Source organism: Vigna unguiculata, chromosome 1, assembly GCF_037176805.1.
Source record: "Vigna unguiculata cultivar grain cowpea cultivar isolate G323 ecotype 2 chromosome 1, ASM3717680v1, whole genome shotgun sequence".
Lineage (NCBI taxonomy): Eukaryota > Viridiplantae > Streptophyta > Magnoliopsida > Fabales > Fabaceae > Vigna > Vigna unguiculata.
Genome location: NC_140792.1, coordinates 9,566,830 through 9,592,788, shown reverse-complemented (window position 1 = coordinate 9,592,788; position 25,959 = coordinate 9,566,830). Strand labels below are relative to the sequence as shown.

The 25,959-nt window shown below is 40.3% G+C and overlaps 1 pseudogene; it reads right to left on the bottom strand.

The window, feature by feature from the left end:
• Positions 1 to 17,126: 17,126 nt before the first annotated feature.
• On the bottom strand, positions 17,127 to 18,087 carry LOC146888684 (secreted RxLR effector protein 161 pseudogene; annotated as a pseudogene).
• Between the last annotated feature and the right edge of the window lie 7,872 nt (positions 18,088 to 25,959).

The window sequence follows — 25,959 nt, the reverse complement described above, 5'->3', positions numbered from 1 at the left end:
ACCTAGTGAAAAACACACTTTTAGTTCACCAAGGAGTAAGGTTGCTCTCGGTTTTTAGGCAAAAATTGGTGCAAAATTTTCTTCTTTCACAACTAGTTTCATAAAATGGTGAGAAAGATTTTTAGGTGGCTTGGACACTTAGTTCCTCAAGTTTTAGGCCAAAATCAATTTCATGGAGCATACGTCAAGCAAGACATAAAGTGAAAGAAAGATTCAAATACTTGGAAAAACAAGAATAAGAAAACTTCAAGTTAACATATGACATATGACTCAAGCAAAAGTTAGACACATTTAAAGACTCAACATGACATACACAAAGACACAAACATGTAGCTATCATGCATTTAAACTCATGGATTTGAGGCTCAAAGACTAAGCATCCAAAGACATGTTATCCAACCACATTTAGGAGCTTAAAGAGGTGCAAAAACCGTAGCCAAACTGCCACAACAAAACCTGAAAACGTTGATTCACGTATTCTTGGCATATCTGACCTTTGCTCACTAATTTGATCATAACTTTGTCCATAGAACTCCAAATGCTTTGGTTCTTTTTTTTTTTGGAAAATAGACTCAAAGAGATTTCTTTTGACACCAAAAACATAATTTTTGGACCGCTGAGCTGGTGTAGTTTAATGTTTTAAAATCGTCAAGTTTTCTGCCAGCACTGTTTTTGTGTGTCATGGAAGTGGCATACCAAGATAGCTACAACAAGACAAGGTTAGCACATGAAAAACACCGTATTCAAGATAACCTAGGCTCTAGATACCAAATGATGAAGGATTATATTGTTCCATTTTAAGATTATTGAATATGGTGTGAGATGATTAAGAAAGCCTAGTGAAATCCCCACTGGACATTAAGATAGCAAGCTATCTAGATGTGAAGGTTCCTTTCACAAAGCTCAAGAGAAGAAGATGATGGATTGATTCAAAACAAAAAGGAAATGGAAAGCACATAAACCATAGAAAACCAAGAAAAATTAAAGGAAGAAGAAAACATAAAATGGAAAGGAAAAAAATGTTAAAAATGTGAGAAGCACGCCACTACAAGGCTAGGCTAGAAGCCATGGCAACCTTGAAGATGAGTGGATGTCTGTCGCCACTTGCTATGGAAGATAAGGCTTAAAAGTATTCACTCCCAAGGGAGAAAACTCTCACAAATGGTTGAGACACAAGAGTGTTTTTACTTCAAAATGTTCAACCCTTTTACATGTCTAGGAGCACCCCTTATATAGAAGAGTTTAGGGTCCTCTAAGCAAATAAAAGATACCTAAGGATGTCTCTACAAAAACCTAACCCTAGCTTCTAGAAATTAGATCAAAAAAGGTTACAAAAAATGAAAGACAAAAGACCTAACTATGGTGTGTGCAAGGCTAATTTCGTTCTAGCACAAAAGGAGACAAAGAATGTGTCTCATATGTCTCCAAAAAGTGGCCAAAGTGTGCTAAAAACAAAGGAGACCAAAGGTACATAGGTACACTTGCTTCATGCCTTTTACTTTATGCTTTATGCCTTTGCTTTACTCTCTCTTCCACATCATTTATGCTCCCCAATCACCATGCACCACCTAGCATTGCTTTCTTACTCTTAGTTAACCTACAAAACAAATAAACATAGATTAGCATGTTGGCTTAAGTCAAGTCAACTATAGTCAACAAGTCAAACCTAGTCAAAGTTCAACAAGTCAACTAAAGTTGATTCAACAAAGTCAACTTTGGGAATCAAAATAACAAACACAATTGAAAGGGATGAATAATTAGTGAACTTCCTTTCTAAACATGCTTAGTCTTCTTAAGCATGTGCCTCCATCCTTGGTTGGGGTCAATCCTTCATCAAGTTTCATATTCTTTAGTCTACTTTATAGTTTTTCTATCTATTTCCGGATTTCATTGGTTGTTATCCGAAGGATAGAGGTTTTGTTATTCAGAGGTTTGTTGAATCTTCTTCATTCTTTTGTATCATAAAATGTAGCATGTTGTAAATTATCATTGATCAAAGCATAAAAGGAAATAGTTTTCATGTTACCTATTGTTATTATTATTAAGATTTACATGAAAGGTTGAATTCCTTACCTCCTTGATGATGTTGAATTTATCCCTCCCTCCTCCTGAGTTTGTTTTCTGTTTTTGTTCAAATTTAGTAATTTATTTGCTCTGAAGAATCACCAAGAGTAATTAGAGTATTGATAGAGAATTAAAATTTGGATCATGCAGTGCATTGTTTGTTAAATGTAATATTGGTAGGGACATCTAAGATTGGATTGTTAAAGGGGTGTAACTTAGTTATTTTATCTTCAAGCGTGTGATTCCTAGAGCTAAATTTAGGACTACAAAGAGGTTTGTTTTGGAGTTGGGTTATTAGACTTGTGGAATTGATCTATAGAATTCATGTATGAACTTGTTAATTCTTTAAACTACTTTTGTTAGATTCAAAATAACAAGTTTTTCTTATGCGTCTTCTCTTTACTATTTTATTCAAAAGAATCACACAATTACACTTAGTCTCTGTTAACATGCTATTTTTAAATTAGAAACAAGCATTAAAAAACTTGGTACTTTTGACTTCACTTTTTATCTACATGTATTAGGTTTATTATAAAAATACGTAATAAACATAAGGATATTGAAAGCAACATGTTGTTCTAAATTGCAGGCAACATTGTGATTTTAAACCCCTGCAATTACCGGGGGTTTTGTAAACCTCCACCATTACCAGGGGTTTTGTAAACTTCCACCATTACCAGGGGTTCTGCAAACCCCCGCCATTACCAAGGGTTTTGTAAACCCCCGCCATTACCGGGGGTCTTGTAACCCCCACCATTACTAGGGGTTTTGTAAACCTCTAAAAAGTTGTGCTAATACCAAGAGTTGCTAAAAACCCTAGTAATCTCTTAGCTACGGTGACTCTTCCAAGAGTAAGAGGAACCCCTAGTAAAACCATTAATGGGGTTAAAACCCCCAAAAATGTCAAAAATAAATCCCACTAAAAATAATTATTTTTGTAGTAATATATATATATATATATATATATATATATATATATATATATATATATATGTATATATATATATATATATGTATATACATATATATATATGTATATATATATATATATATGTATATATATATATATATGTATATATATATATATATATATATATATATATATATATATATATATATATATGTATATATATATATATATATATATATATATATATATATATATATATATATATATATATGTATGTATATATATATATATATATGTATGTATATATATATATATACATATATATATACATACATACATATATATATGTATGTATATATATATATATATACATATATATATATACATATATATATATATATAAATCAATTATATATATAAATCTTTTATATTTTATATTACAATACAATAAATAATTAAAATTAAAATAATATATTCAGAAATAAGATAAAATAGTTAATATAAAATTTATATTTTGTAAATTAGTTTATGTACTACATTCAGGCGACTTATCCTGACTATAGCCGTAAAATCCTCTACATAACTTTCAAGGACGCAAATAATCACCATATATATGCTGAGCGAATAAGAGTAATCGGCCTAAGCCGCTAAAGAGCAACTGGCCTAAGCTGCTAAAGAGCAACCGACCTAAGCCGCTAACTTAAGAAAATTAAGCGAGAACTTGACAAATTCAGAACATCACCAGCAAAACCCCTAGGGCCCACGATAATCGAACTGAGGGGCCTGGGCTAAGGCCCAGGCGCCCAGGCCCACCTACGGCCCAAATAGGGGCCTAACCCATGACGTGGCCAGACATAATTAATAATCTATAAATATGCATGGACCTCAACAATTAAAGGTACGCATTCATTAATTCCTTAATAACGAGATTTGACTTTCTAAGAGTTCTTTGCACTTGAGCGTCGGAGTCTTCTCCGCAGGTAACCCCTCTCGGGTCCAAACCGAGATACCAACAGATAGTATATGTCAGCCAGAAGGAAGCCTACTAAGTAGATTGCGGATTGAGGTAAGGTAACGTTTTTGTTTGACATCTCTTATTTGTTCTCCGCAGAAAAAATTGGCGCTCACCGTGGGGCATGAAGTAATACTTTACGGACCAACTCGCATTCTCTCGAAGATGGTTTCTACCCGCAGCAGAGCAGGAGTTAACAAGCAAGCTAAAGCAGGTCTTGTAGCACTATTACTACCACTTCGGACTTGGTCGCTATCCTAGACGGCCAAGCCAAAATGCAACAAGAACTAGCTGATTTGAAAAAGCGTACTGCTGATGAAATGGAGGCACTGCGATAGGAAAACTCACGTCTAAGGAGAAAGATCGAGGCCGATCCAACTCAAAAGGAAAAGGCTAAGGAAACATCTGATGCCGTAAAGTCCCTAGCTTTCCAGCCTTCTGAAGAAGAAAGCGAGTTCAATCATACCCCGCACACCTTTACCACCACTCAACAAACTTCCATCCTCTCAACCCATCATACACACTTCCATCCCACCCTCCCAGGAAACAATGGGGCTCCTATCCTCGTCGCCACCCACATCCCACCTTACAACATCCCTCTCACCTTCCCCACCACCCATATCCCACCTCACAACTTTACATCAACCTTTCCCACCCTCATCCACCATCCCATCCCTCCTCACCCACTACCATCCACACAACCCAAATGTCGTCACCCTTTTACTGATTTCATCGCCAACACCCCTCTCCCTGGGGGAACCTTTCACACGGGACCGTTATACAGACGAGACCAATCCAGACGAGCACCTCAAAGTCTATATCACCCATGTCGCCCTCTACACTTCTGACGATGTCGTTTTCTACAAGGCCTTCCCTACCACCTTCAAAGGCCCCGCCCTCGAATGGTTTACCACCCTGCCACCATACTCCATCGATTACTTTGACACCCTCTCCCACATGTTCACTACTCACTTCGCCGGCAGCCGCCCACATCAAACTACAACCATCTCTCTTCTTTGCGTTAGAGAAGAACAAGATGAGACGCTCCGAGCTTTCATCGACCGCTTTAGTAAGGTTGCCCTCCGCACACCACACCTTAACCAAGAAATGATTCTTTAGTGTATGGCACTCACTTTCAAACCCGACCCTTTCGCCAACAACGTTTGCCTACACCCAATCGCCTCCATGCATGAATTGAAGCTCCGCGCCGCGGACTACATCCGCATGAAAGGGATGTAAACTCTCCACACAAAATTCTGCAACGACTATACACCCTCCGTGGCAACCCCTCCTGCACAACCTTCACGACCTTATCCTTGACCTAGAGAACCTCGACAACCTCGCTTCACCAGATACGCACCCCTAAATGTTCCTCGATCCCGTCTCCTTGATGAAGCTCTACAGTCCGACCTTATCCCACCACCACGCAAGACATCCACTCCCCCTAACACAGACATGACTAAATATTGTCGCTATCACCAAAACAACGGCCACACCACAGAAGAATGCAAAGCATTCCAAGACAAGATTGAAGAATTGGTTCGTGCTAGCCATTTTCGCCGCTTCATCCGTAGAGACGATCACCCTCCACGATACGACCACCGACGTCCTCCCCGCGATTCTCCCCACGACAAACGTCCTAGCCAACCCACCAGCCGTGACCCCCAGCTTGCTCGCACTGATATTGCTCCGACCAACCCCCCACTATGCGGCACCATTAACACCATCTATGGTGGCTTCACCAGTGGAGGATCCACCTCATCAGCCAGAAAGAAACATCTCTGCCACCTCCAATCCATCAACCACATAACCCATTCCCACCACAGACACCGCATGCCTCTCATAACCTTCAGAAACGATGACTTCCATGGCCTTTATCACCAGCAGGTTGACCCCATGGTCATCACGGTTGAATTGGAAAATTATGTTGTCAAGAAAGTCCTCATCGACCAAGGCAGTTTAGTCGACATCCTCTATTGGGCGACATATCAGAAATTCCAGCTCCCCACCACTGCCATGGTTCCATACGATGAACCCATAGATGGCTTCTCAAGGGAGAAGGTCTCCACCCACGGCTACATCGACCTCCATACTGTCTTTTGCGATGGCGCTCACACCAAGACAATCCCTATCCGTTTCCTTGTCATAGACGCGCCTACATCATACAATGTCCTTCTCGGTCGACCATCCCTTAACACTCTCGAAGCAGTCATATCCGCACCTCATTTGGCCATGAAATTTCTATCCCTATCCGGAGACATTCTTACCATCCACGACGACCAACAACTCGCGTGAGAATGCCACATGGCCAGCCTACGCCCATAACTTCCCATCCTTCAAACCAACCATGTTGAACGTCCACCCGGCTCTGACATAGCCTTATCTGGAGACGATTTGGACCCTAGAGTACGCCGGGATGCCCGCCTTGAGTCAGTCGATGAAACTATACCACTAGAACTCCTTAATGGACGCATCATCAAACTAGGCACTGGTTTACAACACGAACAATGCGAAATCCTTACACCTACCCTCATCAACAACATTGACCTCTTTGCCTACTCCGCCGCTGACTTACCCGGCGTTGACCCTCAAGTCGCAGCCCATAAACTCTCCATTTACAAAGATGCCAGATATGTCTCGCAGAAGAAACGGAAGCTTGGTGAAGAACGTCGACTAGCGGCCAAGATCGAAGCCGACAAGTTACTCAACGCAAGGTTCATCGAAGAAGCCCACTACACCACCTGGCTCTCCAACCTAGTCCTGGTCAAAAAAGCTAACGGCAAGTGGCAAATATGCGTAGATTACACGGATCTCAATAAAGCTTGTCCTAGGGACGCCTACCCTGTACCCAATATTGACCGGTTAGTTGATGATGCCGTCGGTAACAAAGTCCTCAGTTTCCTTGATGCATATTCTTGTTACAACCAGATTCCCATGGCCACAACCGATATGAACAAAATCGCCTTCATTACAGACGACGCCAACTACTTTTACAAAGTTATGTCATTCGGCTTAAAAAACACATGGGCAATTTATCAACGACTAATGGATAAGGTATTCAGCCACTTAATGGGCAAATGTGTCAAAGTCTACGTTGAGGATATGGTCGTCAAATCCTCAAGTCATCACCAACACGCTCAAGACTTGTCTACCATCTTCTCTGCATTACGGCAATACAACCTCCGGCTCAACTCCGAAAAGTGCATCTTCGGCCTCGATTGTGGTAAATTCCTCGGCTTCATGCTGACACAACGCGACATAGAGGCTAATCCAGAGAAATGCAATGCAATCATTGAGATGTGAAGCCCTAACAGTGTTAAAGAAGTACAATGCCTCATTGGCCGTCTAACCGCCATTCCCAAATTGGCCGAGCAAACCCAACCCATCATTCAACTACTCAAGAAATCGGCCAAGTTCTCGTGGAACGACGAATGTGAACAAGTTTTTCAAAAACTCAAAGACACTCTAACTTCACCACCCATCCTCCATAAGTCGGACACTCATCAACCCTCCTTGTCTACACCACTGCCACGGATCACATCATTAGCACCGTGCTAGTTCAGGATGTCGATGGAACTCAATACCCTATATACTTCTTTAGCCAAACCTTGCAGGATCCCGAAACCAGATACCAAATGGTGAAGAAATTAGCCCTATCCCTAGTACACGTAGCACGATGCCTACGCCCCTATTTCCAAAACCACAACATCATCGTCAAAATCGATTATCCCATCCAGAAGATACTTCAAAAGCCAGACCTTGCCGGCCGCATGTCGTCCTGGGCCATAGAATTATCCAAGTTTAACATCCGTTATGAACTCCACGGCCCCATCAAAGCTCAATGCCTCCTAGACTTCGTCAACGATCTGCAACGAACCCCCGAAGAAAACCAGTGGACACTTTACGTTGATGGTTCTTCAAACCTAAAAGGGGCAGGCGCCGCATCGTCTTAGAAGGCCCCAACGACATCCTCATCGAAAAATCCCTCCACTTCGCCTTCAGAACATCCAATAACCAAGTCAAATACAAAGCCATCCTCACTGGCCTATCCCTCGCCCCCGAAGTCGGCGTTAAAACGCTTACGTGCAAAACCGATTCCAAACTCACAGTAGGCCATCTAAATGACGAATTTCACATCAAAGACCCTACCCTCCTACAATACTATCACCTGGTCCGAAACGTCATCCAATCTGCTTTTGAACGAGTGTGCATCCAACACATCCCCAGATCTGAAAATGTCAGAGCCAACATATTATCTAAATTGGCCAGCACTAAGCTAAAAAGCCGACACCGATCACTCTTACAACAAACACTATCCGCACCTTCCACAACAAACACTTGCCATAACCTAACCCAACACCAAGCCGACAATTGGATAACACCATTAAACAATTACACGAAGGCATATGCGGCTATCTTTCCGGCGCACGAACCATGACCACCAGAAGCCACCACGCCAGCTACTTTTGGCCAACCATGGAGGCCGATTGCCACACTTTTGTCAAAAAATGCATACCCTCTAGAAGCATGGTAACCTCATCCATCAAAAGCAAGAACATCTCCACTCTATACTATCCCCGTGGCCCTTCGCAAAGTGGGGAATGGACATTCTCAGCCCTTTTTCCCCAGGAAAAGGCCAAGTAAAATTCCTTATAGTAGCCATCGACTACTTCACTAAATGGATAGAGGCTAAGCCATTAGCCACCATTACAACTCAGCAAGTCCAACAGTTCGTCTGGAAAGATATTATATATCGATATGGCGTCCCACATACGATCATCACCGACAATGGCCGATAATTCATAGACAAAGAACTCGCTAAGTTCTATACCGGCCTAGGCATCAAACATGTAACCAACTCTGTTGAACAACAACAGACCAATGGGCAAGACGAAGCAGCTAACAAAGTCATACTAGTATAATTGCGCAAACGGCTGGATAACAGCAAAGCCCGATGGCCAAAAGAATTAGTGGAAGGGTTGTGGGCCTACAGGTGTACCCTTCAATCAACAACAAACGAATCTCCTTTCAGCCTAGTATACGACGCAGATGCCATGATACCAGTCGAAATTGGCGAACCATCTCTATGCCGAGAACTGTACGACCCAATTCAAAATCACCAAAACATGAGCACCCACATCGACCTCCTATTTGAATTAAGAGACAAGGCCCAAATACGCAACTTAGCATCCAAATAAAGAGCGGCCAGAAAATATAACGCGAACTTATGCCCAAGATCATTCACTAGAGGAGACTTAGTTTGGAGAATGGCCAACAGCGCAAGAAAGAAGGATGGCAAGTTCTCCGCCAATTGGGACGGCTTGTACCGAATACGCGAAGATGCCGGAGGATGAGCATATAAGCTTGAACAATTATCAGGCGAAGAGATACCCAATACATGGAACGTATCCCATCTCAAATTTTACTTCAGTTAAGATACCTATTGTACCGAATACTTGTAACCTTGGGTGTACTCTTTTTCCTCACCTGGTCTTTTTTCCCTAAGGAGGGTTTTGGCCAGGGAGTTTTTAACGAGGCACCCCAAATTTCATGAATAAAACAAAGGGTTATTAATCTCCCGTCTACTCCTTGTCTACTCCTTGGCACACTTTTAATCGCTTAAGTTCCCCACCCTTACCACAAGTAAGCGGCCTGGGTCGAACACTTGTACTTACTTTTAATCGCTTAAGTTCCCTACCCTTACCACAAGTAAGCGGCCTAGGTCGAACACTTGTACTTAATTTTAATCGCTTAAGTTCCCCATCCTTACCACAAGTAAGCGGCCTGGGTCGAACACTTGTACTTACTTTTAATCGCTTAAGTTCCCCACCCTTACCACAAGTAAACGGCCTGGGTCAAACACTTGTACTTAATTTTAATCACGTAAGTTTCCCACCCTTACCACAAGTAAGCGGCTTGGATCAGACACCCTTTATCTACTTTTAATCGTTTAAGTTCCCAACCCTTACCACATGTAAGTAGCCCGGGTCGAGTACTATAACTCACATAGCATACACATAAACGTACTCTTATTACCCTACAAACGTCAATAATACTCATCCAAGTAAAGTGGCATACGAAGTAACATACCGAATACATAACAACATCTTTCAATAAGCGCGTTCCTATCACATATACTATCGCCAACAACCACACAACAGATATCCAGAATATGCATCACATTAAAAGCAAGGAAAAAGATTATACGAGTTATTACAAACTTAGGATTAATCACGAATAGAAAAATAAAAAACTATATCCTAAGCTGCTTGGTCATCATGACCCTCCACGGCCTCTCCAGCATTCATATCCTAATCAATTATCGTCTTCTCTGCCTCCTCCTTAGGACTGCTTTCGGCTTCATTGATAAGTTGGTCGTCCACTACATCCTTATTCACATCGAACTTGGGATCCGCCACATCCACGTCTTTACAGAAAAAGGTCGTTTGCCTCAAGCCTTTCTGGAACCCATTAATATGCTCTTGGATGATGCAACCTTAAAGGTCCTCGAGCTCAACTTCTAGGCCTTCATGCTTTTCCTTCAACTCGTCGTAATCAACCTCAAGGTCAGCAACCTTCACTTTAAATTTTTCCTCTGAATCTAAGCAACATACTTTCCAAGTCCCAAGCCTCTTCTTCTCTTCTTTCCAGTCTTCCCTTTCCTTCTCCCACGCTTCCTTCTCCTCCGCAAACTTTGTCAACTTTACCTTGCAATTCTGCCAGCTTATCCCGGTTTCCCTCCTTTAACTCCCGTTGATATAACGACCCAACCCGACGCCCCAATATCAGTGCCTTGCTACTAAATTATACCATAGTCCTCACTAGATGGTTAGGCTCCATGATATCAATTGAATTGATCAGCATCTCCGGCATATTGATCTCAATATCCTTCCAAACAGTTGTCTCTAGCAGCTCAATCAAGCCAGCCTCCGGTCCTTTTGTGCCACTAGACGACCCGACCCTAACAAAGCGGCCCGCACTTTCTTCACATCTTTGCCTCTACTAGGCCTAGCCGGCAACTCGGCCTTTCTCTTCGTCCCACCGTGCACGTGGACATCCACCAACAACTCCTACAAGTTAGGAACTTTAGTGTTCCCAGCGGCTTTGGCTCTAGTCGCTTTCTCCTTTCGCAGTGTTTGGAAAAGTGTTACATTCTTTTTTCCCATCTGCACCATGTGACCTGTAAACAACAACACACATCCATCAGACCACTCAAACACAATATAACACTCAAAAATACAAAAAGATACCTTCAATATCAATAATCGGATGAACCGAATTATAAACCCTAATTAAGCCCTTAGTGGGCATCTTATCGCTAAAACGCATCACCGCATCCACCACCTCTCGGTCAGCCACCAACAACTCCTCCCTCGCCATCCCTTTATATCTTCAAGGGTTGTTGATCCAGAAAAATGGAAATTTAGTACCCCCATCGTTGGTGTAAAAATGTGAACGTCCAACTTCCTTTACCACCACCTTAAAGAACCCATCTTTAAAATGTTTGAAAGATGTAAAAGCATCCAATCTGTTAATTCCAGGTCGGCTTACAAGCGATAACCACGAAGTCGGACTTTTCAGTCTCGTATCAAAGAAATAGAGGAACGCCCGCAGAGATGGTTGCAAGTACAAGGCCATACACAACAACAGGAACACTTGCAAGTATGCCCAGTTGTTCGGATGCAGTTGAGTGGGAGCAACATTCAACAACCGCAATACTCCCATGGTGAACTCCTCAAACGGCAACCGGATGTGCAGTTGTGAAAAATGACACATGTACATATTGTTGACATGAGAAGCCAAGGTGGTTTGCTTCTTGAAGATTTGATGAAGATTGAATGAAGCTCTTTTGAACTATCTTGAAGCAATAAACATTGGAATGAAGTCTACATTGATGAAGGAAAGGAAATTTGATGATATTCATGGTGATCAAGACTGGAATGTGTGCTCTCCATGTACTTACATCATTAAGAAAGTGTGCTTGTAGTTTGTAATTCATGTTGTAGACCTTAAAGCATTAATTAGATGTAGTTTGGTCTTTGGTGCGTTTTTTTAATCTGTTGAATGGTTTTTCAACAGGTTAAAATGTCTATTTTAATCTGTTGAATGGCTTTTTAGCAGGTTAAAAGGTTGGCTGCAGTAGTCTTAAACTGCAACAAATTCAATCAGTTGATTTAGTTTTTAATCGACTGATTTCACTTAAGTTAAGTGAAATCAACCGATTGATTTTGAAAATCAACCTGTTGAATTTCGTAGCAGTTTGACTATAAAAGCTGTGATTTTTGAAAGAGAGGTCGGTTGATCATTTTAGAGCACGAATTGGTTCTGGAAACTTGTGGAAACTCTCTCCTTCATGATCATAGGTGTTGCAGCTGTTGAAGATTGATCTTGAATCAACTCTTGAAGCTTTTGGCTTGGTTTGAAGCTTGGAGAAAGTGGTTTGTGGTAGGCAATGTTGTGCTACCACTAAGGTTTGATCTTTCTCAAGCTTTGTGTGTGTGCCTGGTGGTTTTCCAGGTCTGCAAGAGGGTTCTTGCTGTGCTGGTGTGATTCTTGTGTGATTCAAGAGTCTTTTGTGGTGTTTTTGCATATTTTGGAAGTGTAAGGGTGGATTCTTTGTAAAACTTTTGAAATAGTGCAAAGTCAAGCTCAGGTTGCCTTGACAAACTGGATGTAGCTCAGGTTTGAGTGAACCAGTATAAAAATTTGTGGTCTTCTCTCTTCTCTAACCTTTCTCTCTTGCATTTTCATTTTAAAGTTTCAAGAACTTGTGTTTTAATCATCTTTTTCATGTTCTTGCATGTTTTCATAGCATCTGAAGCATTGAGCATGTTTGTATAATCATTTGGAACTGATCTTGATCATTCTTGAGCATTGTTTCTGGTTTAAAATTTAAATCACATTTCTGCATTTTTCCCAGTATTTCAGTCGACTGTTTTTCAGTTTCAATCGATTGATTATTCCAGAACAGAATCTGTTTAGTAAAATCAATTTGTTAACTCTATTTTTGATCAATTGAAAATGTATAGTTCAGTACTGTTTGCATCCTAACTTGGTGATCTATTTGATTCAATTAAAGGAGGTTTTTAGCTTGAAAAAATAGCCTAAAGTTTTAACTAGCCAATTCAACCCCCCCCTTTCTTGGCTTTTCAACCATTTCAAAACTAACAATTGGTATCTAGAGCAAGGTACTTGAAATTTGATCAAGTAAGGTCCTAAATCTGTTTTGAACTACTTGAAATGGCTGAAAATAAGTTACCCTTTGGTGAAGGTGCCTCAATTCATAGACCCCCTATGTTTAGTGGCATTAATTACCAATTTTGGAAAATTAGGATGAAAATCTTTATTGAGTCAATAGATCAAGGGATATGGGATGCAATCATAAATGGACCATATACTCCTAAACATATTGTTGATGATGTGCAGGTTAATAAGCCATGAACTCAATGGAATGAGGAAGAAAGGAGGAGAGCCCAATATGATTGCAATGCAAAGAATATCCTCACTTTATCTCTCAACATGGATGAGTTTTTTCGTGTTTCATAATGCAAGAGTGCCAAGGAAATGTGGGAGGTTCTTGAAGTGACTCATGAAGGAACCAATGATGTTAAGAGAGCTAGAAAACATGCCTTGATTCAAGAATATGAGATATTCAAGATGAAACAAGGAGAATCCATAGCGGATGTGCAAAAGAGATTCACTGACATAGTCAACCATCTCATAGGCTTGGGTAAGGAATTTGACAAGGAAGAGTTAAACATCAAGGTGCTAAAGTGTCTTGATAGATCTTGGCAACCAAAGGTCACGGCTATATCAGAAACAAGAGATCTATCTACTTTGACTACAGCTGCATTGTTTGGTAAGCTTAGGGAGCATGAGATTGAGATGCAAAGGCTTAATGAGCTTGAGTCAAGTGAGAAAAAGGTCAAGAACATAGCCTTGAAGACTAGCACTAAAAAAAATGAGGAACTCGAGGATGAGGTGGCTGAATCAAGTGAAAGTGAGAACTTGAATCTCCTTGTCAAGAGGTTTGGTAAGTATCTCAAAAGGAAAGGTATCAAAGGTAATCCCAAAAGGTATACTTCCAAACACAATGAATCAAACTCTTCTAATTTTACATGTTATAACTGTGGGAAACAAGGACATATCAAAATTGAATGTCCAAATGCTAACAAAGAAAAGGAGAAGAGTGTTGATAAGAAAAAGGAGAATAAGTCAAAGGAGAAACGTGCATACATTGCATGGGAGGACAATGATGATTCAACAACAAGTAGATCTTCACAAGATGAGAGTGAAGAAGCCAACTTGTGTCTCATGGCTGGTTATGAGTCATCTTCCTCAAGCCAAGTAAGTTCTCTAGACTTAAATGACTATAATCAATTGTTGCATGATTTTGAAGAGTTGCATAATGAAGCAAACAAGATTTCTGCATTAAACAATCGGTTGAAAGGCTTAAACAATTGGCTGGAAAGCAAAGTTAGTCAACTGGAAAAAGAAACAGCGGATTTAAAAACTGATTTTGAACATTTGGAAATGATTTACAGTAATTCAACCGACTGTTTTAGAAATCAGTCAGCTGAAAAATCCTGTGAAAACTGCACAGTTTTGAAAAATCAAGTGAAATACCTTATAAAGACCTGTGCAAGGTTCACAAGAGGAGAAACAAACTTAGAGGTTGTTCTTGGTTCACAAAATTGTGTATTTGGCAAAGCTGGACTTGGTTTCAATCCTTCTTTTCAAAAGAAAACCAAGAAGTTCTCTAGTTTCTTTTCTAAAAGCATGCCAGGTGACATGCCATTCATTTCATGCAACTATTGTATGCAAAAAGGTCATGTTATTAAGAACTGTCATGCTAGAAAATATGATGTTCCTAAAGGGATTATGAAATGGATCCCAAAAGGATCAAGAAAGGTGTAACCATGTTGGACCCAACCTATCAAAGGGTACCATGTAATATATATTTGTTTTGCAGGTTATCAAAAGTGAAAAGAAAGACTTGTGATACCTTGACCAACTTAGTGACAAAGGTTTTAAAATTGGTTTTGAACCAAATCATTGTCTTATCTATGATGCATGTAGTAGTATTGTATTGATAGGAAAAAGAGTCAACAATATATACTTGATTGATCTGCATCATGCATCATATAGCATACATTGCTTTCTTATAAAAGATATGTTTTTCTAGGCTATGCTACACAAAGTCATGCATATAGAGTCTATAATAAGATATTGATGATTGTTGAAGAGTCTATGCATGTTGTATTTGATGAAACTAACCCAAAATTGCAAGATCAAGTGTCAAAGAATGCAGATGAGGAAGATATACTGCAGGAGCAGATTTCTGCTACAGAAAAGTCCACTGCTGCAGGAAATCAGTTGGCTGAAAAGGAAAAACAGTCGACTAAAAAAGCTGCAGACAACAAATTACCCAAGGATTAGATCCAGCCTAAAGGTTTATCAAAGGACAACATCATAGGTGATATCAAACAGGGAGTATCTACTAGACGTAGGATTGTATTTTGTGAACATGTTGCATTTGTATCTCAAATTGAATCTAAGAATGTGAATGATGCTTTGAATGATAGTAATTGGATTGTGGCTATGCAAGATGAACTCAATCAATTCACAAGAAATGATGTGTGGTTTCTAGTGCCTAAAACTGATGATATGAATATAATTGGAACCAAATGGGTTTTTAGAAACAAAATGGATGAAGATGGTAATATAGTAAGAAACAAAGCTAGACTAGTTGCTAAAGGTTATAATCAAGAAGAAGGCATTGATTTTGATGAAACTTATGCACCTGTAGCTAGGCTAAAAGCTGTGAGATTACTCTTAGCATATGCTTGCATGTGTAACTTTAAATTGCATCAAATGGATGTGAAAAGTGCATTCTTGAATGGTTTTCTAAATGAAGAAGTGTATGTATCACAACCTCCTGGATTTGAGGATCATCTCTATCCTAACCATGTTTTCAAATTGAAAAAGGCCTTATATGGTTTAAAACAAGCACCAAGGCAATGGTATGAAAGGCTAAGCAATTTTCTCTTATCAAAAGGTTATGCTAGAGGTGCAGTGGATAAAACACTCTTCATTAGAAAACATGATAATGATGTTATACTTGTTCAAGTGTATGTTGATGATATCATCTTTGGTTCAAACAATAACACATTGTGTGAAGAGTTTGTTGCAGCAATGCAGGGAGAGTTTGAGATGTCCATGATGGGTGAGCTTGCCTACTTTCTAGGGTTGTAAGTCAAGCAACTCAAGCATGGAACATTTTTAAATCAATCAAAATACTGTTTTGACTTGTTGAAAAAGTTCAAAATGGAGGATTGCAAGGAAGTTGCCACTCCAATTGCAACAAATTGCCTTATGGATGCAGATGAGGCTGGCCAACCAGTAGATTCAACCAAATATAGAGGGTTGATTGGGTCTTTGCTCTATCTTACAGCAAGTAGGCCAGACATTCAGTTTGGAGTATGCTTATGTGCTAGATTTCAAGCAAATCCTAAGGAATCACACTTTAAGGCTGCAAAAAGGATTCTAAAGTACCTCAAAGGAACAACCAATGTTGGTTTATGGTATCCATGTGATTCTAACATATCTCTTAGTGGTTTTTCAGATTCAGACTATGCAGGGTGTAAATTGGATAGGAAAAGCACAAGTGGTACTTGCCATTTGCTTGGATCAAGTCTAATCTCATGAAATAGCAAAAAGCAAGCTTGTGTGGCACTTTCCACAGCTGAAGCTGAATATATTGCTGCTGGACATGGTTGTGCACAAATCATATGGTTGAAACATCAACTTTTGGACTAGGTGTAAGCCTAAGTAAGGTGCCTTTGTATTATGATAATACTAGTCCAATCAACTTAACCAAGAATCTAATCCAACATTCTAAAACCAAGCATATAGAGATTAGGCATCATTTCATTCGTGATCATGTTCAAAAGGGAGATTGTGAAATCAAATTTGTTAAAACTGAAAATCAATTGGCGGATTTGTTTACAAAACCATTGGCTAGAGATAGGTTTAACAAGCTAAGAACTGAACTAGGTATTTTAGACATCAAGAATGTGGTCTGATGTGTTTGTAGCATGTTAATCTTATGTACTCATGCTTTGGTTTAGTTGAGATTAAAACAGACAAAATATGTTTGAGGGCTTGATTTGAATTCCCTCTACTATTCCTGATATTTATATATATGATGAAGGAGATACAAAAAAGGTGAAAAACTAAAGGCTGCAGCTAGGTGCTAGGTTAGAGGTTATCCAACACTCAACCTCCTAGCCTACACATCATGATTGCCTAGATATATTAATTACTCCTACACTCCCCCTCAAGCTGGAGCATACAAATTGTATGTACCCAGCTTGGAACAAATAAACTCAATTCGAGGTCCTCTTAATGACTTGGTCAACATGTCTGCGAGTTGGTCATTCGATCCCACAAACTCAGTACATATTTCCTTTGCCAATAACTTTTCACGAACAAAATGACAGTCTATTTCTATATGTTTTGTTCTCTCGTGAAACACTGGATTTGAAGCAATGTGGAGAGCAGCTTGATTATCGCAATACATCTTCATAGTCTTGATGTCACAAAACTTAAGTTCTTGAAGAAATTGCTTCACCCATATAAGTTCACATGTTAGTGATGCCATGGCTCTATATTCAGCTTCAGCTGTCGATCTAGCTACTACACTCTGCTTCTTACTTTTCCATGAAATAATATTACCTCCAAGGAATACACAGTATCCAGTAGTAGATCGTCTGTCCATAGGAGATCCTGCCCAATCCGCATCACAATATCCAGAGACATGAAAGCTTCCTCGATCTTCATATAACAACCCTTGCCCGGGAGCCTTTTTTAGGTACCTTAGAATGCGGATGATAGAATTCCAATGGCCAACACATGGAGACTGCATAAACTGACTAACCACTCCAACTGCAAAGGATAGATCTGGCCTTGTAATAGTGAGGTAAATTAGTTTTCCAACCAGCCTCCTGTATCTTTCAGGGTCAGAGAATAATTCACCTTCTTCAGTTGTTAACTTTTGATTTGGGTCCATAGGACTCTCTACTGGTTTACAATCAATCATACCAGTTTCTTGCAAGATATCAAGAGCATACTTCCTTTAAGAGATTACAATGCCATGTTTAGACTGTGCCACTTCAATGCCCAAGAAGTATTTGAGGCTTCCCAAATCCTTGGTTTGAAAATGCCTACACAAGTGCTCCTTTAATTGAGATATGCCAACAATATCATTTCCTGTAATGACTATATCATCAACATATACTATTAGGTAGATACATTTCCCAGGAGAAGTATGCGAGTAAAAGACGGAGTGATCTGCCTCACTGCGTCTCAACCCAAAACTTTGAATAATGGAGCTGAATTTTCCAAACCAGGCACGTGGTGATTGTTTGAGGCCGTATAAAGAGCGATGCAATTTGCACACCATACCAGACTCCCCCTGAGCAACAAATCCAGGGGGTTGCTCCATGTAGACTTCCTCCTCAAGATCACCATGAAGGAAAGCATTCTTGATATCCAATTGATGAAGTGGCCAATGACGAATGGCGGCCATTGCAAAGAAGAGTCGAATAGCAGTCATTTTCGCCACAGGAGAGAAAGTGTCACAATAGTCAAGGCCATAAATCTGAGTGTACCCTTTGGCAACTAATCGGGCTTTGAGCCTATCAACCTGACCGTCAGAGCCAACCTTAACTGCATATACCCATCGACAACCAACTGCCTTCTTGCCCGGTGGGAGGGGCATGAGCTCCCAAGTGTGGTTGTGTTCAAGAGCTTGCATTTCTGCAATCATGGCTTGTCGCCATCCAGGATGATCAAGGGCTTCCTTCACATTTTTGGGAATAGGAACAGAAGACACTGAAGATAAAAAAGAACAATAGAAAGGCGACAATCTGTGATAACTAAGAAAATTATAAATAGGATGGGGGTTCCGAGTGGAACGAATACCTTTTCGGAGAGCAATGGGCCAACCAGAATTACCTTCATCAGGAGGCGTGGGAGCAGGAGACGAAGGAGAAGGATCTGAAGTCGAGGAGTCACCAAATTCTTGGATAATTGGGCTATCCGTCAGAGTCCTGTGTGGGAGGTCGGGACTCGGGAAGGTATCAGTAGGTGGGGATAGGGGCTCGGGAGTAGGTGGAGTAGGACTTGGGTTGACAGAGACATCTGAGATAGGGGACTCAACCACAGGAAGAGGGAGGACTTGTTGTATGACATGAGTGTCTTGAACAGAGGAAGAGAAATAAGGGGTTTGTTCAAAGAATGTGACATTGGCAGACATGTAGTATTTCTTGGTTTCAGGAGAGTAACATCGATACCCTTTTTGAAGACGAGAATAGCCCAAGAAGACACATTTGAGAGCACGAGCAGAAAGCTTATCTAGACCTGGAGACAGGTCGTGAACAAAACATACACAACCAAAAACCCGAGGAGGAATGTGAAAAAGAGGGTTATCTGGAAACAAGATGGAGACAGGGACTTTATGATTGAGAGAGGAGGAAGGCATCCGATTAATAAGAAAACATGCAGTTAAGAGGGCATCTCCCCAATGATGGACAGGGATATGAGCACCAAGCAAAAGTGTGCGAGCAGTTTCAACCAAGTATCGATTTTTTCTTTCTGCTATACCGTTTTGCTGTGGTGTGTGTGGACAAGTGGGCTGATGCAAGATACCATGTGAACTTAAAACTGCAGACAAAGCAGATGAGAAGTACTCTTTGGCATTGTCACTTCTTAAGATTTTGATTACTCGACCAAATTAGTTCTTGATTTCGTGTAAAAAAGATGTGAAGATGGATAACAATTCAGAACGATCTTTCATAAGATAAACCCAAGTACATCGTGAAAATTCATCAATGAAAGTAATAAAATACTTAAAACCAAAAGACGAAATACGACTAGGTCCCCAAATATCGGAATGAATGATGGAAAAACTAGAATTACATTGTGAGAGAGACTTTTTAGGAAAAGCAGATCTAACATGTTTGCCTAGTTGACATGATTCACATTCTAAGGTGTGGAGACCACTAAGTTCAGGACACATTTTTTTTAATTTAGACAAATGAGGGTGACCAAGTCGATCATGTAACACTTTAGGACTAGGAGCTGCAACACATGACACTCGTGGACGAGATCCAAAATGATATAAACCGCCGGCTTCATATCCTTCTCTAATCTGTCTCCCCGAACCACGCTCCTGTATAACAAAAGATTTGTGATCAAAGGTTACTGAACAGTTGAACAATTTGGTTAACTGGCTTAAGGAAATTAAATTAAAGGGACAATTAGGGACAAAAAGGACAGATTTTAGAGTGAGGGAGGGAGACAGGATGACTCGACCGACTCCCTTTGAGGAAGTTTTAGAGCCATTGGCAAGGGTTATAAAATGAGGTTTGTCTTGAAATGAAATGGTTGAGAACAAAGAGGTATTACCAGAGATGTGGTCAGAAGCACCGGAATCAATTACCCATGAATGGTGACTGTCAATGGATTGAGAAATGCAAGCTGTTGAAGTACTCGGGGCTTGAGATGATTATGTCAGGCTGCTGGACTTGAGACGTAGGTACTCTTGATACTCGTCCTCAGTGAATTTGGACTCAGTAGTGTCAGCCTGAGAGACATTAGCAGTCTTAGAAGGAAAACCATGTAAGGAGTAACAGTTTTCTTGAGTGTGACCCATCCTCTTGCAATACGTGCATTGAGGACGTCCACGGCCTCCACGTCCACCTCCTCTAGGTCCACGTCCTCCTCTTCCTCGAGTAGCGGCCATAACAGATGAATCTACTCGAGCATGAGATTCTTGAATTTCAAGTGTTGGGACTTTTGGGACACGAATCATACGCTGGATCAGGGTGTCCATGGAAGGGACCTCATGAGAGGTCAACAGTTGATCTCTAATGTGATTGAAGTCTGGATGAATGGCGCGAAGAATCATCACCATATAGTATTTGTCCAGCTTCTTCTTCATTTCATCTGAAGCGTTGACTTCGAGAAACATCCGCAGGTCTTCCACGGCTGATTGTGCTTCATTCATGAAGGAGATCATGTCATGATTGGTCATTTTCAGAGATGCCAACTTGTCCGCCGAATCATATAGGCGTTGGATATCGTTGGCATAGATATTCTGAGTCCTCTTCCAAAACGAGTGACATGTTTTGAATGCCCTAAGAGACATTAACAGTCTCGGCTCCACGGATTGCCACAACAAGGCACACAATTGAAAATCTGCTTGCTTCCACTGTTCGGCTTTTTCTTGAGGCACATGGCTTCCGTCTTTCTCAAGGTGGTCATGATGTCCTTGACCAAGGAACCACATCTCGACAGCAGCGGACCAAGAGAGGTAATTTTGTCCATCTAGCTTCTCGGAAGTAATGGAAGGACTTCCAGAGAATGAAATAACACTTCCAGAGGCCATTTCTGATCAAGGGAACAAAAAACAGAGAGCAGAAACGCAGAAACGCAAAAAATAGTGGAGATTTTTAAACGACCGAGGGAGATGTCCGCAAGGGTGACGTCTGGACCTCACTGAATCGGAGTTTTGAGGGTTGGAACAGCAGCAGAAGACTCCGGCGAGAGCTACGGAGGTGGCGCCGTGAGGTTCCGAGCAACAGAAGGCGGCGCGTGGGCTGCACGCGCCTGTTCGCAGCGGAGAGAGAAGCGGCGCGTGGCGGCGCGTCGACGGGAGGCTGGTTCCGGCACCGGTGGGGTTGGCTGTCGCTCGGAGAGGCGCTCCAGATCCAGTGGTCGCCGGCGAAAACTGAGGTGGTCGGAGACGGCGGCCGGCGGCGAACAGTGGCGGACTGCGGCGGAACAGTGGCAGACAGCGACGGTTTTGTGAACAGTGACAGTGGGTAGCTTTGGATAGTGTTTTATGGCAGTGAACAGCTACAGACGGTGATTAACAGTGACGAATAGCGGCGGACAGCCGCGGACGATGGCAACAAGTGCCAATGGACAGACCAGACGGAAACCAGAGCGGGATCGACCCGCTCTGATACCAAGTTGAGATTAAAACAGACAAAATATGTTTGAGGGCTTGATTTGAATTCCCTCTACTATTCCTGATATTTATATATATGATGAAGGAGATACAAAAAAGGTGAAAAACTAAAGGCTGCAGCTAGGTGCTAGGTTAGAGGTTATCCAACACTCAACCTCCTAGCCTACACATCATGATTGCCTAGATATATTAATTACTCCTACAGGTTTCATAAAAAACTGTTGCAGTATGCAAAAATTAAAAACTATCATAGTCAACCTGTTGATTTTGCATTTCAACGTGTTGATTTCACTTAAATCTGCCTCTGTTTGCAAAATTCATGATATGTCAACCTGTTGTTTCTGTATTTCAACATGTTTATTTCACTTAAACTGCCACTGGATGATGAAAAATTGATCTGCTATGATTTTTGATCTACTGTTTTCATAATTCAGTATGTTGATTTCATTAAAACTGAATCTGGAAAAATAAAGTTCAATTTCACGATTTTCAATCGATTGATTTTCAAAATCAATCAGCTGATTTCACTTAACCAGATTCTGTTTTTTAATCTCTGATACTCTGATGTTGTTTTAGTCGACTGATTCTATTTTCAACCTGTTGATTTCACTTAAACTGTGCTTTTACTCACGAATTGAATTGTTAAGTTGACTCAGTCAAAGCAAGCATCTTTTTGTCAGGTACTATCTGCTCTTAACTGCCCATTTCATCAGCCATGTGTTACTTTTACTGAATTGTTTGACCAAAAAGCATTCTTGTGTACAATTCCAATGTGCATGCAGCTCACATGATCTGAACTGATTGATTCTCTCATAAAAACACATTGAAAACATCATGAATGCACGAGATACTGTTTTGGACTGCATTAAATTGATTTGGGTAACATAAAACGAATTAATTAGAAAAATATGCACCATTTAATCAACTATTTCTGAAAATCAGTTTGTTGAATTATAAATACTGCACTTGTGTTGCTGCATTTGCATCATACATCTCTTAGAAACAGCCATACCAACACTCATCATGCCTCGTCGTTCCCAAAGAGCTACCCAATCTGATGATGAGCACTCCACTCCTCCTACTCCAAGGTCTCCAAATCATGAAAGTCATGGGAGAATTGAAGCATGGTTTGAGGATCATGAGGACAACATTCAAGTGTTCCTCATTGAGATGAACAGGAAGCAGATCAGTATTCATAAGGTGTTGTGCTTCTCATGGCTAAGGACTAAAGGCTTTGAGAGCCTATTCCAACAACTAAAGCATCAAAAGTTGAACTCCTTCCTTGAACTTTCAGGGAAAATATATCCAGACTTGGTGAATGTGTTTTTCACCAACTTAGAGTTAAAAAATGATGTCCTACTGTCCAGCATCAAGGGTGTTCAAATGGAGATCAACAAGAGAGCTTGGAAAGATGTGGTTGGACTCAAACCAAGGGGTGTGCAAGTGAGAAAAGGTGAAACTGGGGTTGTTCCAGAATTCAACAAGATGCAATACTATGGCCAATGCTTGAGGAATCCTATTGCTGAAATCAAACACTTCCATGTTAGTGGTCTCAAGGTGGATCAAAGGTTACTTGGTATGATTGTCACAAAAATCCTTGTTCCACGTGGTAGCAACCATTCAACATTGAATGAGGGAGATTTGATACTCATGTACTACATTCAACACAACATTCAAGTGGATTGGATCTATGTGTTTCGTGATCACATGCTCAAGGCCAAGAGGCTCATGGATTTTAGACTTCCATATGTGGTTTTGGTGTCTAAATTCATTGAATACTTTGGTATTGATGTAGAAGATGAGCTAGAGGAGTCAACTGGACTATTGAACCATACCTCCAACCAAAATCTGCACAAAATAGGCTTTATCAAGGTGGGAAATGGATGGACAACTACTGGAGCTATTGTTGGTGGTGCACATGACCATGAAGCCGGTCCAAGTGGTGCAAATCAAGAGGAAGAGCCAACTGTTGCACCTATGGACTTGATTCCCTACAATCCTCCAGAAGATAGAGGCCCTGTGTACTCACATTTTGAGAGGATGGTGTTGAACCAGCTGCATGAGCTCAATGTGTCTCAACATGAACATCACAACTATTGCAATGAGAGGTTCAATGCATTGGATGGCCAAATCCATGATATCCATGATATGCTCCACTCATTCTAGACCAGAAATGACCCTCAGGATGACTGAGTGTGGTGGTTGTTTAGGATCATGCATTGCATTCTTGTGTTTATGATTTTTCAGTTTGAGTTCTGTCAGTTTCAGTTGGTTGTTTTTCATTTCAGTCGGCTGATTATATCAGCTTTATGCATCTATTTTCTGTTTTCAGTTTCTGTTGGCTGTATTTCCTTCCAGTATTAATCAAATGATATGCAATGCTTGTTATCTTTATGCATTTGTTCTGTTTGATGAATCCAAAGGGGAGAAAAATTGGAAAATTGGAAAGTGGATAATTGATCACATTAAACTAAGCATTAAAAATTGGAATCAATAATCAAATCTGAATTTTAACCCATATTATTGATAGGGGGAGCATGATCATAGTTGTATACTTGTTAGCTTGTGTGTATTGCTGCTGTAAAATGGTTTTTCAGGTTCACAAGCTTCAAGCTAAGGTGTTGCTTCATCAATTGGTTTCCAACAAATGGAAGAAGCATTTTGCAATGGAAGATAGAAGATAGATGGAATAGAGGTTGGCTTCATCAAATCAGGGGGAGATTGTTGACATGAGAAGCCAAGGTGGTTTGCTTCTTGAAGATTTGATGAAGATTGAATGAAGCTCTTTTGAACTATCTTGAAGCCATAAACATTGGAATGAAGTCTACATTGATGAAGGAAAGGAAATTTGATGATATTCATGGTGATCAAGGCTGGAATGTGTGCTCTCCATGTACTTACATCATTAAGAAAGTGTGCTTGTAGTTTGTCATTCATGTTGTAGACCTTAAAGCATTAATTAGATGTAGTTTGGTCTTTGGTGCGTTTTTTAATCTGTTGAATGGTTTTTCAACAGGTTAAAATGTCTCTTTTAATTTGTTGAATGGCTTTTTAACAGGTTAAAAGGTTAGCTGCAGTAGTCTTAAACTGCAACAAATTCAATCAGTTGATTTAGTTTTTAATCGACTGATTTCACTTAAGTTAAGTGAAATCAACCGATTGATTTGAAAATCAACCTGTTGAATTTCGTAACAATTTGACTATAAAAGCTGTGATTTTCGAAAGAGAGGTCGGTTGATCATTTTAGAGCACGAATTGGTTCTAGAAACTTGTGGAAACTCTCTCCTTCGTGATCATAGGTGTTGCAGCTGTTGAGGATTGATCTTGGATCAATTCTTGAAGCTTTTGGCGCGGTTTGAAGCTTGGAGAAAGTGGTTTGTGGTAGGCAAGGTTGTGCTACCACTAAGGTTTGATCTTTCTCAAGCTTTGTGTGTGTGACTGGTGGTTTTCCAGGTCTGCAAGAGGGTTCTTGCTGTGCTGGTGTGATTCTTGTGTGATTCAAGAGTCTTTTGTGGTGTTTTTGCATATTTTGGAAGTGTAAGGGTGGATTCTTTGTAAAACTTTTGAAATAGTGCAAAGTCAAGCTCAGGTTGCCTTGACAAACTGGATGTAGCTCAGGTTTGAGTGAACCAGTATAAAAATTTGTGGTCTCCCTCTCTTCTCTAACCTTTCTCTCTTGCATTTTCATTTTAAAGTTTCAAGAACTTGTGTTTTAATCATCTTTTTCATGTTCTTGCATGTTTTCATAGCATCTGAAGCATTGAGCATGTTTGTATAATCATTTGGAACTGATCTTGATCATTCTTGAGCATTGTTTCTGGTTTAAAATTCAAATTCACATTTCTGCATTTTTCCCAGTATTTCAGTCGACTGGTTTTTAGTTTCAATCGATTGATTATACCAGAACAGAATCTGTTTAGTAAAATCAATTTGTTA